The 16,267-nt window shown below is 42.6% G+C and overlaps 1 long non-coding RNA gene across 2 annotated transcripts; it reads left to right on the top strand.

Annotated features, from left to right (window-relative positions):
• Nucleotides 1-2,349: 2,349 nt before the first annotated feature.
• LOC140704373 (uncharacterized) lies at nt 2,350-6,704 on the top strand. Of its 2 annotated transcripts, none has more exons than XR_013541891.1 (2): nt 2,350-2,425; nt 5,034-6,704. It is a non-coding gene; the product is annotated as an uncharacterized LOC140704373 (long non-coding RNA). The 2 variants fall into 2 exon arrangements; XR_013541892.1 differs by having other exon boundaries at nt 2,375-2,425; nt 5,633-6,704.
• Nucleotides 6,705-16,267: the final 9,563 nt, after the last annotated feature.

The following is a 16,267-nucleotide window of genomic DNA, read 5'->3' as shown; positions in this document are numbered from 1 at the left end:
TGTGCTGAAGATCCAGCAGATGAGAAGCAAAAGAGGCTGGCAGATATGATGGCAAAATGTCTGAAAATAGACAGGGTCGAGCACAAAGAGTAGCATGCCTATCCTATACCCCCATCAGACACAATACCTCCAGACAGGACTGTTTTGCACCAGCCCTGAGACTAGGCACCAAGAATTTCTGCCCCACTCATTTTAAAGGGATGCAAAAAATATTAAAACAAACACAAAGCAAAACAAAAACCTTCCACTGTGCAGAATGTTACTTTTAACAGTGGAACTTTTGTGTGTTATTATATTGACAAAAACAATAGAAAAATTTAAAAAAAGATAAAAGACAAAAACATTGTGGCATTGTGGCCTCTTAAAGACTCTCTGCTGAAGTTGCAGCATGGCCCTAACAGAACTACAAAAAATATCTTTTGATAGGGGGGGCATTTCTTTCAAAACATTTAAAAAACAATAGGGGGCACAATTAAATAAAGCAAAAAATGTTTCCTCATGTTCATTTGTGTTATCTCAGAGAAACAGACCACCCCTCCCCCACGTGCTCTGTTGGGCCATTTAACCTTCACTATGCCTTTGAAAAGGGAGGGGGACTCTTCCTTTGAAAAAGCAGGGACAGGCATTCTAAAATCTTAACATTCCCCCATCCCCACCCCATTCCCAACCATTGCATAATGCTAAAAAACTTATTTTCCAGTGGCCCAAATAAAATGGCTGCTCTATTTCTTCCCAGCCCCCCCCCCCCCATTCAAAAGCACGGATCTTACCTCAGCCTCCAACAGCCATGTGGGGAAAGGAAAGAGATGAACGACCCGGGGTTTTTTAAAACCCACAAGGCCCCTTAGACCAGCCTATCAGCAGGCTCGTATCCATAGGCTGAGGCTGAGGAGGAGGAGCTGAAACAAACAGTTAAACTACTACAAACCCTCCCCCCAGGTTTCTCAGACAGCTATACAATAATGGAATAGTGAACATGTTGTAACAGGCCTTGCAGCTTAACTGAACTGTAGATTGGAACAGGCGAACAACTCACTGGGTTTGCATTAATTATACAACATTAGTTATGTGGTAGCCCTTGGAGGGAGAATTTACATCCCATTTGCAGAGCACATGGATCTGATGTAGGTGGTTCTGTTCCTACCATCTCAGGGTATTTAAAGAACGTGTATGGAGAAATGGATATGTCGAGAAAATGTACAGAGATAGGCTTAAGGTCAGCAGTGGAAAATATTTATTTTGAAACTTACATGGAAGTGCATGTATATTTCTAATGAATTAGACTTTACAGGTTCACATATCCTAATTGTGGTTTCAGTTGTCCTATATAGACTAAAAAGCCAGAGATATTTTCTTGTATTTGAATTTTTATTGCTTTAAATTCAGTCTAAGATTTAGACCCCTGAACGATTGTGCAAGTAGATAGCAATTAGAGGGATTGTTCTTTTTAAGATTTAGTAGGATAGGAAAAATTTGAAGGACAGCTGTATTGATATAAGGAGGATGAATGGAAAGAAGGGGATTTTGGTCATATACTGCAAGATTCTGCATGGATTGCAGAATAAACCTTATATTTAATATATTGATGACATCTCCGCATCAAATTGTGTATCTACTGTCTACCGTAGGTTTCCCAGACACACACATTGCATCAACCTCAAGAAAAGTCAAACATTAACGCCGTAGAGAAGCTCTATTCATTCAGCAAAAACAAGATTGTGGCGCTGATCATCAACTTCTTATAACAAAACTCTGGCAAAGAAAGCTGCAACTACTGTACATTTACAATAGTTTCATACGCTAGCAAGATTATGCTCAAAATCTTCAAGGAAGGCTTCAGCAGTATGTGGACTGAGAAGTCCCAGAAATAAAATATGGATTTGAAGGGAGTCTAGGAACTATAATGTTAACATGCGCTGAATTAGGGAGAAAGTCAGAGAGTTCCAGAAAAACAGCTACTCCGTCATTGACTACGCAAAAACCTTTGTGTGGACCACAGCATACTATGGGCAAATCCTTAAAGAAAAGGGAGTGTCTGACTACTTTATCTAACTCCTTAGAAAGCCTCTATGTGGGATACGTGCCAACAGTTAGAAATGGCTATAGAACAACTTATGGGGTCAAAACGGGGAAAGGAGGCCGACAAGCCTGTATGTTGTCCCCCAGCTTATTTAATTTATATAATTTGCTGTCTTGAATGTAATGATGAAAGTGGCTAGTCCCTGTGTCTAGCCCAGATGCATTCTGGGATCTGTAGTCCAAAAACTGTTTGTAGTAGTTTAACTGTTTGTTTCAGCTCCTCCTCCTCAGCCTCAGCCTATGGATACGAGCCTGCTGATAGGCTGGTCTAAGGGGCCTTGTGGGTTTTAAAAAACCCCGGGTCGTTCATCTCTTTCCTTTCCCCACATGGCTGTTGGAGGCTGAGGTAAGATCCGTGCTTTTGAATGGGGGGGGGCTGGGAAGAAATAGAGCAGCCATTTTATTTGGGCCACTGGAAAATAAGTTTTTTAGCATTATGCAATGGTTGGGAATGGGGTGGGGATGGGGGAATGTTAAGATTTTAGAATGCCTGTCCCTGCTTTTTCAAAGGAAGAGTCCCCCTCCCTTTTCAAAGGCATAGTGAAGGTTAAATGGCCCAACAGAGCACGTGGGGGAGGGGTGGTCTGTTTCTCTGAGATAACACAAATGAACATGAGGAAACATTTTTTGCTTTATTTAATTGTGCCCCCTATTGTTTTTTAAATGTTTTGAAAGAAATGCCCCCCCTATCAAAAGATATTTTTTGTAGTTCTGTTAGGGCCATGCTGCAACTTCAGCAGAGAGTCTTTAAGAGGCCACAATGCCACAATGTTTTTGTCTTTTATCTTTTTTTAAATTTTTCTATTGTTTTTGTCAATATAATAACACACAAAAGTTCCACTGTTAAAAGTAACATTCTGCACAGTGGAAGGTTTTTGTTTTGCTTTGTGTTTGTTTTAATATTTTTTGCATCCCTTTAAAATGAGTGGGGCAGAAATTCTTGGTGCCTAGTCTCAGGGCTGGTGCAAAACAGTCCTGTCTGGAGGTATTGTGTCTGATGGGGGTATAGGATAGGCATGCTACTCTTTGTGCTCGACCCTGTCTATTTTCAGACATTTTGCCATCATATCTGCCAGCCTCTTTTGCTTCTCATCTGCTGGATCTTCAGCACAGCATTGTCTCCTAAAGCTATTGGACATGTCCTGTGTTAACATTCTCCATTACCTTTCAGGGATGCTAGTCTAACAAAATGTACATTAAGAAATAAGAGATTATTAAGAATAGCTGTAATACCTGTTTGAATGATTTCTGTGTTATTTTATCTTTGAGTTATGTTGTGTAGAAGCCTCCAACCCCGCTGTACACAAATAAAGGGATTATACAGATTGGGGCCAACCTGTCCTGTGTTCTTTAGAAAATGTCCCAATCCACACCATTCCTGAATCCAGACACTGTCTAGGCATTTCCCAAACACCTTTAAAACAGAACAAAATCCCCATGAATGTGGGAAAATGCAAATAAGCATCTTAAAAAGTAGAGATATCACCTTGCCAACAAAGGGCCACATAGTCAAAAATATGGTTTTTCCTGTAGCGATGTATGGAAGTGAGAGCTGGACCATAAAGAATGCTGACCCACGAAAAATTGATGCTTCTGAAATGTGGCAACCCTAATAATATGAGAAATGTTCAAGGAGATGGTTTATCATTGCTGTCACACTCCCAGGGAATTTCTGGCCTTGTTTTAATAGTTCTATATCGTCTTCCTGGTGACATTAGTTCAACTTTTTAAAAAAGTTAACTTGAATTCTAACTTCCTGGAGAGGCCTGCACAGAAAAGATGCCATTCTGTTCAAGAATTAAAACAATCCTACACACTTTGTGAAACTAGCCTTCCAAGGAGCTGCATGCTTAAATTCTGAAGACCAATAGCCAAACAAAGCAAACTAATATGTATAATCTCAGAAGCGGGAGAAGCTTGTCCTTTGAGACTTAAAACCCACATTAATTAAGACAGGTTATGTCTAGCAGACATTTGTTGAGTAAGTTAACTATGATACAATTAGTTAATACATTTAGTTATGTAAAAGTATTGTATGTCATGAAAATGAAGTTTCCTTGCTGTGACTGCTATATAACTGAATATTCAGGTTAGCAAACAGGTCTCAGGGCACACTATAACTGCACTGTAGATATTTTCAGGGTTGGAGAATTTCAGGTGCATTACCACAGGCTGCAAAAGCACTCAATTCACATTATGCAATGTTTTAAATCAATTTGGTCTTGTTTTGTATTTTGCAGCTTCAATGTTTTTTTGGTTAAATTACTCTATCTGCTCAGGTTAATTGTAAGGTTTGACAAAACTGAATAGCTTCAAGTTCCCCCAAGGTTAGTACACCCCCCCCCCCCTTTTGCTCATCAGCTGGCCCCTACAGGCTCAGTAACCCCCACTGCAGTAACCCACATTGAAACATTAGCAGGAGACAAAATAAAAAGATTTAATTTACTTACAGTTGAACAGCTATCAGAAAACTAAAAACAAGCCTGCTTTGAACAACAGGGCCTCAACAGACTATTTACAATTTCAAAAATGACTAAAAAGAGGGGGAAAGTCACTTAAACAAAGAGATGCCATTGGAGACAGGGCAGGAACATTTGGTCATAAAGAGATGTCCTCTTTGATATTGGAGACATGGCCAGGAATATTTGGTTACTGATAGTCACCTCACCCCCAGAAAGGTATCTCCCATCATATCTACTAAAGGCTGCATATGAGGCTAAAATAACTCCCACATAAATTGCTGCTGAAGTTTTTAGGTATTTGTGACTATTATTTATATTAATTCAGAATTTAGACTACATCTCACAGAACAACAGCCACGCTGGTTTGGGGTCTCTGGGATCTGTATCCCCAAACAGGAAATTCAAAGTTGCTGCTGCTATTAGATAGACCTTTTGACTGTGCTCAGAAAAAAAAATGGAAATAAACCCCTCTTTGCCCTTTTTGTGTTGCAGGAAAGTGGACAGGCTCAGCAAGCTCAACACTTTAGAATTTCTTAACATTTTTTTCCAGCCCTGAGGATTTTGAATATTGAAATTGAGTTTCATTCATAAACCATTAGCACTCCCTCACAGCTCTTTCTGGAGCACCCTTTTGACAGGTCGGTTTTGTACCTATTTGGTCCTGAGCTGACCAGATTCTGATGTGGGTTCAAATGTCTCAAACCTCTTTTCAGGATGAAACTATAGAAACCATGAGTTAGAACAAAACTATAAACATCTCTTTGTTGCTTGTGGTAGAAAAGTGCTAATAATGGCACAGAACAGGGTGTAGGGGAGAAGGGCTGTGTACATTGGGCACTACATGGTTGATGTTTCAGGGAGGGTGAGATTTAGGTTCATTGCCCCAGCCTGCAATTTTTCCTAAATGAAAATATTTATAGAAAAGAAGAGAGGTGGGGCAGCTCTTAGGGAGCTTACCCCCCTGCATGCCGGCCTCCCTGGAAAACCATCCCTTCTAAATTATTAGGAACCTTGTTACAGGTTGGGCATAACAAGACACTCAAGTTCCCATTATGCATGGTTTTTAAATCAGTTTGTCCTTGTTTTAATAGATTTATATCGTCTTCCTGATGACCGTCGTTCAAACAAAGAATGTCCAGGAGGGGAGGTGCCCTTTAGAGTATTTTGTGCTTTTGAAAGACAACGGGCCCTGTACAGTTCCTCCAGTATGAGGCACCCTACTGTGGTATCCTCTGTGAACTTCACACTGGTATGGCTGTTAGAAGCAGAAATACAAACCTATGTATATTGGGCATGGTGCAGAGGCCTCAGCACATCTCCTTGTGGTGTACCAATACTAAGGTTGAGAACCATAGCTGTATATTGACCTGCTCTAACCCTCTGACTGCATTCAGACAAAAAAAACAAAAACGATGTAGCCTTTTGCTTTACATGTGCCATGGTTAGAGTTTCACTTATACTAGATGTGCAAAGAAATAAACCCTTCTTTTCCCTTTCTGTGTTGCAGGGAAATGGACTAACTATGCCAGGCAGGCAAGACATCCTCAGCAAGCTCAACATTTTTGAATTTCTTAACACTTTTTTCAGCACTGAGGATTCTGAGTATTGAAACTGAGTTTAATTCATAAACTATTAGCACTCCCTCGCAGCTCTCTCTGGAGCACCCTTTTGACAGTTCGGCTTTGGACCTATTTGGTCCTGAGCTGCCCTGATTATGATGTGAGTTCAAGCGTCTGAAATCTCAGTGAAATTTCACCTAACAGCCAGACTGTGCTGATTCCTTGCAATAAATAATTGTTTTAACTTTTTTTAAATGTACACTTCATAGTGGGTGTTTTTTGTATTTTGCAGAAGGAGCCACAGAGGTTGAAGATTGGTGGCCCATGGTCTTTAAGTTGCAAACTTTTTTCAAAAGTCTCTAGGCATTTGAGGGCGGATGGTCACTTTGACTTTCTTGATGATTCTGTTTGTGAAAGATGTTGAGAAGGCAATGGCTCAAAGCTCTATGAGGGATGCCTGGAAAATCAAAAGGGGCTTTAACACACACACACACACACACACACACATAGAGAGAGAGAGATTCTAGGAATCTTCCTTGGGTCTAAACATGTGGAAAACATTTTTACTTTGGAGAGTATTAAAGTCATTTTACTAAAAAATGTGGGGATTTTGTACTGTTCTACTTATTGCTCCTTACTATTTCATGCCTACTTACTAAATTTATGTTCAAGCGTCTGAAATCTCAGTGATACTGCTGTCCACTGCTTTTCATTGGGAAACAGAAATGACTTATTTTTTCACCTCACAGCTAAACTGCGCTGAATCTTTGTAATAAATAATTGTTTTAACTTTTTATAAATGTGTACTGCTAAGTGGGGTTTATTTTTGTAATTTGAAGAAGGAGCCACAGAGGATGGAAATTGGTTAAGGTGACAATGTAGAAATATTACTTGGTAAATCTTCAATATCTTTGATCACCCATCATTGTGGAAATACAACTTAACACACTCTAGAAACACTGATGCTTTTGATAGTGGTACTAGAAGGTAGGTATATTTATTTCATTTATTGTGACCAGGTACAACAGCAGCCACACATAAATATGGTGGATCTACTCGGATTACCCGCACGAGCCAGGAGGTGAGGTTGAGGAGCCTAATGCCTAGGGATGCCCGGAAGGAAAGGACACGAAACCGGGCCTTCTTGGCGGTAGCTCCTCGCCTCTGGAACAATCTCCCTCCTGAGATCCATGCGGCCCCCACTTTGGGCACTTTTAAAAGTCAATTAAAAACATGGCTATACATTCAGGCCTTCCCTCCAGTTAATATCTTGACTTTGCTGTTTATTCTCTCCTTATGTATTTTCTATTCTATTGTTGTATTCTGTTTGTATGTGTTTTTTTGTATTGTGGTCTTTTAGACCAGATGGGCAGGGTATAAATCAAATAAATAAATAAAATAAAGATCCTCATCATCTTCCTCAGCATCCCCCATTAGAGTACAGGCCATCTTTCTTCTGTTTTTCTGTTTGGGTTTTGCAGTAAAGACAGAGAGGTCTTCTGCAGACTTGAATTTTTTTCTTAACTTTTCTGGGTCTTCAGGCAGGCTCTCCCTGAGCCTTGGAGGGGGACCTAAGGGCCACAAGGTTTGGGAAAAACCCGCAGGCCCATAGTAGTAACCTTTGGGACTCAAACGCCTCCTGGGTTTCCCCGTAAGCTTTTGGCATGTCTCAGGAATTTGGTTCTCCTTGTCCGCCATGTCTACAAAGCCACACGACCTCTGCAAAGAGCTGTGAGCATGCACAGAAGGTCCCTGAAATCCCCGCTGTGGAATTTCAGCCCCAGGCGGCCTAAGGGCTTGCCGAGACATGCCCCTACGGCCACCCCTTTTCTAGCCAAACCCCCTTCAGCCTCGCCGAACCTTCTGTAAATTACAAACAGGTCTTTAAGTTGCAACCTTTGTTACTGCACATTCTCTAATGAAACCCTTGGGGTAAATTTGAGTTGCTGCAATGAGAAATCCTAGTTTCTATGTAACATAAGATTGAACTGTAAAGTAGAAATCGTGAAAAAGGTTTAAACAGCTATATCGTAACAGAAAAGGTTTGTTTGTTTTAACCATTATTTTAAAATTGTCTCCTATTTAGAAAGGTCTAATTATTTAATTTATTGTTACAGTATATCAGAAGGTCCCCAAAATCATTCATAAGAGAAGAGGCTTGTTGTTGTTTTCTAACCACGGCTTTAAAATTCTCTCCCATTTAGAAGGTCTAATTATTTAATTTGCTGTTATAGTATATCAGAAGATCCACAAAATCATTCATAAGAGAAGAGGCTTGTTGTTGTTGTTGTTGTTGTTTAACCATTTATTTAAAATTCTCTCCCATTTAGAAGGTCTAATTATTTAATTTACTGTTACAGCATATCAGAAGGGCCCCAAAATCCCTGGTGTGAATTTCAGCCCCCAGCGGCCTAAAGGCATGCTGAGGCATGCCCTAGGGCCACCCTTTCTAGCCAAACCCCTCCAACCGCTCCCCATTGGTCCACAGGGCCGTGGGGGTGGCACAACCCCTCGGGGACCAATCCTCAGGCCACCCTAGGGTCACGGGGGACCCCAGACTCTAGGAATACACCCCTATAGGCCCACGGTGACCCCCACAACCCCTGACGTCACGCAGGGGGCTGGGGCAAGCCGAGACATGGTCTACGACCACCCCTTTTCTAGCCAAGGACCTCCAACCGCTCCCCATTGGCCTACGGGGTCGTGGGGTGGCACAACCCCTCGGGGTCCAATCCTCAGGTACCCCTAGGGTCACGGGGGACCCCGGACTCTAGGGAAAGACCCCTATAGGCCCATGGGGACCCCCACAACCCCTGACGTCACCGTTCGGACCACCCCTTCCGCCGGAAGGGGCCTGGGTCCAGCCTAGGCGCCGGAAGTCCCTCCCCTTCCGGTCCAGGGTCCCAAAAGGGGGCGTGGCACCTGTCAAAATTGAGTTTGATGAGAGCTACCATTATCCTACTACTCCTGTGAAAGGGAGTTCCAGAGTCTGGGAGCAACCCTCTCCTCATATGTCCCTACCAAACGCACCTGGGAAGGTGGTGAGACTGAGAGAAAGGCCTCCCCTGATGATCGTAACATCGGAGCAGGCTCACAAGAGATCATGTTTTTAAGATAGCTTGGGTTTTATAGATTAAAACCAGCAATTTGAATTTTGCCCAGAAATGAATTAGCAGCCGGTGGAGCTGTGGTAACAGGGGAATTATATGTTCCCTGTCACCAGCCCCAGTCAACAAACTCGCTGCCAGTGTCTTGGACCCACTGAAGTTTCCAAATACTCTGAGTGGCTGCTTTTGTTTGTTTGTTTGTTTGTTTGTTTGTTTGCTTGCTTGCTTGCTTGCTTGCTTGCTTGCTTGCTTGCTTGCTTGCTTGCGTGCTTGCGTGCTTGCTTGCTTGCTTGGAAGAGATTTTAATCATATGAGTCCCTGTCTGCAGTCTGAAGTGATACAGCCCTGATTCAACAGAGATTAGACCCATTGTGAGGAATAGATCTAATTAATTTCGCTCCAGTATGGGTTTAATGATTTCTTCAGGCAGAAGCTTTCTATACCTATATCCCTACATGAGCCTCCTGGCCCAGTGATTAAACCGCTGTACTGCAGCCAAAACTGTGCTCACGACCTGGGGTTCAATCGCAGGTATCCAGCTCAAGGTTGACTCAGCCTTCTATCCTTCCAAGGTGGGTAAAATGAGTACCCATCTTGCTGGGGTGTGTGCGATGTGTAGCCTGCATAATTAACTTGTATACCGCCCAGAGAGTGCTTGAAGCACTATGGGGCGGTATATAAGCAGCACGCTTTGCTTTGCTTTGCTTTTATATAGGTGTGGTACATGGGGTGGGAATCAATATTTTACGAGCTGGTATAATATTTCCTTACATCTCTGAAATTCTGGTACAGAACTAAAGATAAAGGCTGAGGGGGAGGAAGGAGAATGAGAGACAGAGATATCTAAACAACTATCAGGTTTCAGAACCTCATTATATGGGTGTGAAATACCAAATATAAGTCCTCCTCCACTAGGAACACAGTGAACCAGACATGAACACTTTTCTTCATCTTGGTGGGTCTGTGAGCAAAGATAGGACTCCATGGGCTAAGTCTTGCAAAGAAGAGCTTCAGAATTCTCTTTTCTAAAGAGTGTTAAGAAGAGTATACGAAGCTATTTGCCTGCTATGGAGTCAAGCTGTTGGTCTGTATTGATTATACAAGAGTAGGAAGGACAGACGCAAAGCTTGCAGTATTTATTTTGCACATAGGTCCACCAAATGGAGCCGGACAGGCCATGGTGGCTCAGGGAATGGAACCCATTATCAATTGTACTCTATTAGCTGTTTACTAGAATGACCTGCATACACAAATCAAGGTCTTAATTACTGCAGATCAGAGAAGATAACAGTTTTTAGACCTTAGAATGGCTACCTGGGGCATCTGAAATTGTGGTCATTCAAATTAACCAAAGGTCCTGGTTTACCTTTCACCCATCTTTAGTCTATATGATGATTCAGTTTGTTCCTTTTAGCCCTTCAGTTGATGGAATTTGCTATTAGAATTCTGCTGCTTCTCCTTATTGTCACCCGGTGGCTCTTGGGAAAATCGTTCCCCTCCCTCTCTCTATCTTCCATTCGATCCACTTCTCCTCCTGGCACTTCCCCCACCCCTAAAGTGTCTTCAGTTCATTACTCTCTGTTTCTACAATAATCTGATAAAATTTTAGGACTAAGGCATTCCCATGGTGGGCACCACTGCATATGGGAAAGTTTACCTGAACAAGATTTGTTCAGGCAAAGTTTGGCTGAACAAATGCTGGATTTAGAATGTATTTATATGCCTCTTGTACCATATTACTGTTGTGGTTTAGGCATCTGGCCGTGGAGCCAGAGGTTGGGAGCTCAATTCCTCATTGTGCCTCCTTGACAATTCTAAGATTAAGATTAAGATTCTGCTGGCAAACTGTAGGCACAGATTCTGGGACTGTTTTCTCTCCCTACACCAGCTGAAATCCAATCAGATCTTCCTCATAAAGGAATTTCTCTTGGTCTCCCAAGTTTAAAAATCTAGGGGCAGCTTTGCTCTTTTTTGTATAAAGCAGCATTTTATCTGACATTGCATAAAATGTGTAGAGTGCAGAGAGCTCAAGTTTTCTTCTGCTTAGTCAGGTTCTTTGTACTGCATTCTGTGCCAAGAAAAAGCAAAATGGAATAGCACATTTAACTTGATTTCAAGGAACAGTGTACAAAATAGAAAAACTTTAATGGTAGGGGACAGCGATAACAGAACTTGCATGGATCAAGACAGGTTTTAACTAATGGCATTCTAACTGCCCTCTTTTGGATAAACTACAGTAAAAATTTCTGAGAGGCATACTAAGCTAGTGGTCAGAAAGCATTTCTAAAACTAGAAAAAAAATAGTCCTTTTGCACGCTAACAAATGTAGTTTTCAGCCTGTTACAGGACTCTGTTATTTTTCTTCAGACAAATGAAAGTTCTCTATGTGTTTATCAGTCAAAGGTTCTTGAATACTGATTAAAATATCACCCAGTTCCATTCTGTGTTCAAGCCCTGTTATGACTTGTTGTTTTGATTTTGAAGATTTAAAACATCAATAAATCTTGGAGAACACAAGATGTTTGCTAAACTGTCCACCTGCTTGTGCTGTGATTAGGGATGCAAGCCCCTTGTATTGAGCAAAAGGGGCCCCCTTAAAAGGGCCACAGTCGGCCATTGTGCGGTCAGAACTTGAATTATCCTCAGGCATGGAAGCCTGTGGCGGTCCCATTAGGAGTCTCTCTCTCTGTACATCTATTTCGGTGCCCAATGATCTGTTCTTTAAAAGGAAGGTCACTAAACCTGTTTTGCTGCCTTTGGAAAAGGGCAAAATAGCACGCAGACACTCATTTCATCCACACCACACAACCCACCCAGACTTCCAGCTGAGTCTTAGTCCAACATGGGTGACAGAACAGCAACCTCTACTATATCTCGGATTAACAAGCTATGTTAGAGGGCACAGATCAGGCCCCGTGGTGTATATACTGTACAGGTCTGCTTTGTGACTACTTGTGCTGCCCCACCTGCACCCACTGCCTGAGGCAGCTGCATAACACTCCTGATTCCTCTTCTTTCTCCCACAAACCAAGCCCTGGGCCTAAGCCACACGTGAAAGTGACTTCTCCAAGTGTCAATCCATCCTGTAGAGCTTCTCCTCAGATAATTGCCTCATGCAATTTAGTCTCACTGACTGGGACTCTAGGTTTTTTTAGATCTTGCTCTCTTTCTGTGGATTTTGGAGTTCATGGCAGATTATGCTTCCCTGAGTTCTCAATCAAAAAGAAAGAAGCTGTAGGCCTCTATGCACATGTTCAGCCTTCTCGTATGAAGGCAAAAACTGGGGAGTGGATATAAGTAAGCATGTACTGTAAGTTCCAAGCCAGCCTGTCCTTTGTCCATTTATTCCTCAGCTTTCCAATGCTGAAGGAGAAGCTGATATGGTTCTACCCGTGTTCAGCTCTACATGAAGAGAAACCACATACAGGCTTTCCTCTGAGCAGGGAGAAGCTGGGCCATCAGGTGTTGGAGATCATGTGCACATTGATATTTCCCCCTCCTGTTTAGCCTTCTGGTGAGCAGCCTCAGTGGTGCTGACACGGGGTGGGCTTATCAGCCCAGCTGTGTCTGCTAGGTGTTCACTAGAAAGCAGAAGCTATGGGAGTGTGAAGTGTGAGTCTACCAGGAGGAAGGGCTAGGAGACAGCGTCCACTGTGGTGCATAGAAGTAGAGAGTGGCTCCGCTGAACTGCTTCCTCCAGGCAATTACTATATTGTTTGTGCTTAGCAGAGTGTATCCACCAAGGGCACAGTGTGAATATCTTCATTTAGAGGTCTCTTCATTAGCATAAATCACTGGAAACATCAATTACTGTCACTGTGCCTACTTTGGTTTGATTCACATGCAAATCAAATAACAAAGCACACCAAGGGAATGTAGGCCACTGTAGCTTGAAATACACAGAGCAGGGAGACAAAAAGAAGTCAATGTACATGAGTGAATTCAAAGAGTGTTTCCATACAATTAGTGCTGTGATGTGTGTGCCGTTCCGTAATGTGTGTGATTCAAAATTAGGGGTCATTGATCCCAGGTAGTTTATGTGCTGTCTTCAAGATGTAGCAGAAAATGACCTGTTCTCATCCAGAGTCACCTGCAGACCCAGGGTAGAAGCAGCGGGAAAGAGGCAATGGCAGGCTGCCATCGCGGCAGGTTGTGTGGCATGATTGTTAATGAGGGACCAAATTTCCTGCAAGAAAACCAAGAAGCAAAACTCTGAACTGTAGCTAGTCAAAAACAGCATGACTTGCACAGCATCGTTACCTTTCATTAGCAGCTGAGCTTCGCCAACTGATCCTCTATTAATCCGAACAGTGCATTTTTCTGAATAAGTCTAGCAGCTATCGGATGCCCCATTTTTCAGAATGCTTGTATTGATAGTGCATTGTAACTATTTGATTTGGTTCCTTCGAGGACCCTCTTTGGGCAGAGGGGAATGCAACTGCCCTTGGCAAAGGGAACCCACTTTCAACGGCCTTCCGTCTTTAGCTGTGGCAACATTTGCAGTTGGTGTTTCTCTGACACTGCAACTAAAAGAAGAAGACGCCAAGGAGGTGTGCCGGGAATGGCTGGACAGCCACACGAGTCAAAGCCTTCCTGTTCCTCTGACAGATCTGGGGAGAGCTAAGCTAGGCCAGGAGTTTATTTTGCAGTAGTTTATTTTGAATAGATATTGTTGCTGCTGTTGTTGTTAAGAAAAGTTCATGAAAGCTAAGTAACACCGTGGGAAAGCCACCACCCACCTACATAGAGGGGGGAAATTGCAGCTCCACGGTAGTGTTCCTTTGTCCCTCCTCTATAGGACAATTCTGCCTCCCAGAAAACGGACCCTTTCCTGCCTCCTCTTCTTCATTTTGGACAGAATTCCTTGAGATTCAGTGGAAGAGCCACAGTGGCTTCTTGACTTTGTGATAGGGAGACCAGTTAGGTGGGGCTCCTGCTGACTTTCATGTCTTCCATGCCCTCAGAGACCAAGAACACTGAGGGAGGAGAAGGACAAATGGAGACAATGGAAGGGGGATCGACACCCGACTCAGCACAGCCTTACCCCAGCACATTAAGCCCCCAGGTCCAGAATGGTCCGGAGCCCTGTCCATCTCAGCAAGGGACAGGGGGGGGTCCTTGTGACCCCGAGGAAGAGGCAGGTTGAGGAGAAAAGAAACGTGGACAAACTTCAGGAAGCTGGGGAGTGGGAAATGATATAAAAGGAGGAACTGACCTGTTGGGAAGGGAAAGAAGAACAGGAAATGTACAGTGACAATCTGGACTGGCAGATCGATCCCTTGGCACTCTGGCACCCTGCTTACCTGGCACAAGTTCAATTTCATCAGCCCCTACATAAAACAGGAGGCCAAGCCCTGGAGAACTGGTGGGACGTGGGGCTGAGGTGTGCTGTGGGTCCCAGGCTAAGAACCAGTTGGACCAGCACCTGGAGTCCCCACTCCAACTCACCCAATTATATCGGATGGGTTGAACCAGACCCAGACCCAGACCTGGACAGAGAACAGCTCCTTGGCAGTGAACAGAATATTTACAGTATTTATGGTATTAGATTCCGCTGGGCCTGAAGGAAGGACTCAGGGCAAAGTCGAGCATAAACCTCCACCATTGCCTCTGCCTTACTCTTTCAGTTAACAAATCTTTGAGCTTCGAACTACACTTTGGTGTAACATGTCTTCATGTTGGCCTCTACAGGGTCCTTTGGTGTATCCCTTCTCCTGGAGGGCATGGGGACTTTTGCACTGCTGCACAGCCAACATCAGGATGTTAAAAGAGTTATCACAAGTTCTATTTTGATTTGCTGCCACAAAACTTTTTAAGGATAAAGGTGAACGTGTAATCGTATCACCAGGTGAACTTTAATCTCTTGCTATCTGGGCGTTGCTGCCTTGTAGAGTTATGTTTAGTAAAATCACATCTGTAGCCTGCTGATAAAATGTGCCCTGCTGGCAAACATTTGGGATGGGCAATTCAGCTTCAAACAACAATCGCAACTGAAACCAAGCTAACCACGTAAGTAAACAGAGACTCGGGAACTTTTTTCTAGGTGAGGGGACCCAAAACCTACATGCAAGTCTTTATGAATTTCCTTACTTACCAATACAATATGTTTTCACATTTGCTTACTTAATGGGTTAAATAAATAAATCTCTTATATCGTATTCAATATTGTTAAAATGGGTATCAGTTGTGAATACAGTTAAATAAAAAATACAAATGAGAGTAAAATGTAGTCACTAAACAAAGTAAAAATTATATAGAAGGATTGTTGAAAGAATCAGAAGTTATTATTATTATTATATTATTATTATTATTATTATTATTATTATTATTATTATTATTATTATTATTATTATTATTATTATTATTATTATTATTACTACTACTACGACGACGACTACTACTACTACTACTACTACTACTACTACTACTACTACTACTATTATTAAACTTACATGCCGCCCACACTACCCAAAGTTCTCTGGGCGGCTTAAAGCAATTGGTGATCCTACCCTCACCAAACACACAGTAACCCCTGACAGGGACCCAAAAAAATTGCAGGTAGGCATCAATCAGGGGTGGGCTGGTTCACGATGGTGCTTACATCCTGGGGTAATGAGAAAAAGGAGCAAACCAGCCTGTCCCCATCTGGAACCACAGCTCAGTACCAATGCCTGCCTGATTGCAATCTTAATTACCCTTGAAAGAGCCCAGCTGTGGTGGCAGCTTTTGATACTATCCGATTTTCCTACATATCTGTTTGATAATTCCTGAAATGGCTCAACAACCCACAAATTTTTTGCTTGTAATTTTCCAGGGGGCTTATCCTGCCCCCCCGCCCATGAATTCTTACAGGGCTTGAACCTCCCCTCACTACTCCTGTCTTGAGTAAGAAAAGGCAATGGCTGAAATACTTAGGATTTGTAGGGAAGTTGGGCATCTAACCTCTGATAGGTAGGTCGTCATCATTTCTTTTCTTTTAGAATTGAGTTAATTTTGGAGAGTACGAATCCCAGAATCTCCCACATTGGTCAATAAGCATGATGGCTTTGCCATTCATTAA

The sequence above is a fragment of the Pogona vitticeps genome, chromosome 2, assembly GCF_051106095.1.
Source record: "Pogona vitticeps strain Pit_001003342236 chromosome 2, PviZW2.1, whole genome shotgun sequence".
NCBI classification, from domain to species: domain Eukaryota; kingdom Metazoa; phylum Chordata; class Lepidosauria; order Squamata; family Agamidae; genus Pogona; species Pogona vitticeps.
This window is presented reverse-complemented; position numbering and strand designations above follow the sequence as displayed.